The following is a 3,490-nucleotide window of genomic DNA, read 5'->3' on the forward strand; positions in this document are numbered from 1 at the left end:
CCATCCACAAAAAACTCTATCAGCTCACGCTCCACTGATCGAGCACAGTGGAAATGTAGTTTGTATGACCTGAAAAACTCCCACGAGTCCAATGGTCCCACCGGGGCACACAGCCGTGCAGCACAGTAGCCCTACTGTGGAGCCTCGACCGAGTCTCTGCACAAAAAGTCATGAGCCGTTAACATTTCAACAGGTCTGTTTTATACTGCTTCTGGGGATGGACTGTGGGGCTGTGGGGTTGGTGGGTCCCACAGGCATGTGGTATATCTTCTGACCTCTACTCTCTGACATTAAATCACATGTTGTGTTTGCTTGTGGTTCCACTGAATATTTGTCAAAGGTGGCCACATCCGGAGAGGGTGTTATGGTGTGGGCGATGGAGTCTGCGATGAGAGATACCCCAGAACCGCAGTGTGTCTCCTCTGCTCTTCTTCTCTCTTTTGGATTTGATTTGTGTCAGGCTGTATCCAAGCACTAAGAGGTGTTTACATGAGTTTTTCAAAACAATGACAAAAGAATAACTAAAATGCAGAATACTCTCAGTACTGAGATTTTGAACAAGGTGTCAGTACTAATATGTATGGATTCATATATGTTTTAATCTTAAGATATTTGCTGGTTGAACGTGTTTCAAGATTTATAGCCATTTCAACCTTTTCTGAAATTCTTGAGTTTTACGTCAATTCAAACCTCATAAAAAAGCAAGTTTGAAAAGCCATGTGTACATCATAGTCACCGTATATATTTTTTTAAACATTCGTGATACCTCGCCTCGAACATCGTGAAACTAATTCAGTTTTAATTTCACAGACATGCCAAAAGGATCATTAACTGAATCTGTTTCGGCCCCTTGTCCTTTTTTCACCCCACTCCTCACAAGTCATGCGTGAAAAGGTTAACAATCCAGGTGAAATGAGAACCAGAAGCAACTGTTCCAAGATGAGAATCTTTCAGAAGAAAAAGAAAAAAATGGTTTGCCTTTTATTAACATGCGAACCCTTGTGTTCTCTGTTTGCATCTACCTGTTGACTCTGGCTTTCACTCGAGGGTAACATTTTCTCACAAGCGAGAATTTGCACATGATGTTCCTTCACTTGTGTACCTACAGAGGTTATGACTTCCATTCTCTCTTTTCTTCAGCCAAAACAATGTGTTTTGGACTTAATTCACTGCGACATTGTGCCAAGTGTCTCACGTGTTTCTTCATGAGGGCCGTCTGACTGGGTTTATCCCAGCTCACAATATCGGGAGACCAGACTGCAGGAAATCCCTGGTGTGCATGAGCACACAACTCTTATTCAGCAGCGCGATTACGGGCTTTATTTTTGTACGAGTAGGTGCCACACACATACAGACACACACAGCCGATTGTGGCACGTGTGTTCTCGAGGCATCCCGAGTTCATGGGATCACGGCTGGTTTGGTTTCAGATAAAACACAGTTTTGATGGTGGAGGAGTATATTTGTCTTTTCATTTTGCTAAGCCTTCATAACTACCAGATCAAGACACTGAGTCACAGCGGGCTTTGTCGACCTACAGCACTGCGGCTCACGCATGGCAGCAGATACAACTCTGGTGATGTTGTTCTAACGTCCCTGAGAGTGATGGGGCACAGCAGTGTCTTCAGGAACTGAAAAAAATTTGTCCGTGAGTGTGTTGCTTTTCTTGTCCAAATAAAGAGGGAAAAAAATAATGAGCAAGTAAAAGACAAAGACTACCCTGTACTGTCTATGTCCAATTGTTTGGACCATAAAACCAGATTTATTTCTCCAGAGCTTTGGTGACCTCCTCTCATCCCCTGCTCCTGACTCCGATCTAGCTGCTGCTGGTGGCGGAAGGTTGTTTAATTCAGCAAGGACAGGAAGCCAGTGTCCTCCTCGCAGTGCCAGCTGCTTCCAGCTTAATCTGTCTAATGTTTCCTCTCAGCAAATTTAATTTCAGAGAGATAGAAAACAACAACACAGCAGTGGCCACAGATTTCCAGGCTGCGCACAGGAATCACGGCTCTTACACGACGAGAACTGGAGAAATCCAATGACCTCAGGGTTGAGTGGAAAATGAAAGGTCTCCGTAGGAGTTTGTAGAAACAGGAAATTGAATGTCTTAGTATTTTAACTTTTTCTGCTCGTTACACACAGTGTGTAATCAAGCCAAACTACACTAACTGGGGTGCTGGAAAAAGCCAAGGCTGAAAATGTAAATGTAAACAGGATTTATGTTTCGCTTCAGGTCAGAGGAACAGTGTCAAACGACATCGAGCACCAGTCCAGTAATGAAACATGAAGCAGGTTCCATGCCCGTGTCCACAGTTGGAAAAGGCAGGGCACATTGATGTTGTCTGTGATTACAGTGGTTTCAGAAATCTTAAATAGTGTTGTCAAAGACAGCACAGGAGTACTGGGAACTTATTGATTCACAGACTTCTTTTTCCATGTTACTGTAAAAGGTCAAGCTGGTGAAAGTATATCTAAGGCCTTAATCAATTTTCCATCACAGTCAGATCAGCTTTGTTTCTGGAATCTAGGTTGCAGCCACAACCAGAGCTCTGTGATTTCTTCGTACGATAAGGAAATAAACTGCTGCAGGAAAGGAAGTGCTGCTGTCCCCAAATTCCTTGTTGAAGCAGTGTTTAGCATAAACCATGAGCGGAAAAATGTATACTGCACAAACAAACAAACCTAACTCTGAGCCCATACAAAAGGTTTGCAGAAGAGAAAACAAACATCAGTTCATCTGAGGCTGCAGAGCTGCAGGCAAGTGGCTGAGAAGAAGGTGGAGGTGGAGACCATTGGCATCTTCAAACATCTGTGAATACTGAGTGAACCAGGGAAAACAAATGCACAGTTTAACTAACATTGCTGTTCTTACTGTCGTTGTTAATGGTACTGTTGCTTTTAATGTCTGTCACTGTCAGTTATAAATTAATTATAGTTAATAGCTGTGTTTTATTGGCTGTTTCAGAGCATGTGATCACTGTCCTTTATTATTATTATTTGACACTATTATTATATGACTCAGTTTTCTTTACATTATATTAATTATTAATTATTTTTGTATGGCCCGGCACTAAATGACCCACAGACCAGTATTGGTCCGCGAACCAGATATTCTGCTCTAACTCCTCTACAGAGAGAGCAAAAGAATTCTTACTCCAACAAGACTGTGGTATAACTACTGATGTCCAACTCCGTACAGGCTACCAACTAGCACTGGGAATCTCACCAGCAAACTAATGATGTTTTTGCTGGTCATTGTTGGCAATAAACTGATGTTTCAGAGGAATCTGGTTTTCCAGCATAAGCTGTTGGAACTCTTTGTCTCCCTTATTCTCCTGCTCCTCTCTGTCTTTTCTGGACTGTTGTCTGATGGATACTCCTGCTCATTCTGATTTCCCAAAGATAGGTCAGGCAACAAACCCTGTCTCCAATACTTTTCTCTCTCTCTCTCTCTAAATGAACCTGGCCTCTGTTTAGTCATTTACTGGCAGTA

This window comes from Cynoglossus semilaevis, chromosome 15 (assembly GCF_000523025.1).
Source record: "Cynoglossus semilaevis isolate Cse_v1.0 chromosome 15, Cse_v1.0, whole genome shotgun sequence".
Taxonomy (NCBI): domain Eukaryota; kingdom Metazoa; phylum Chordata; class Actinopteri; order Pleuronectiformes; family Cynoglossidae; genus Cynoglossus; species Cynoglossus semilaevis.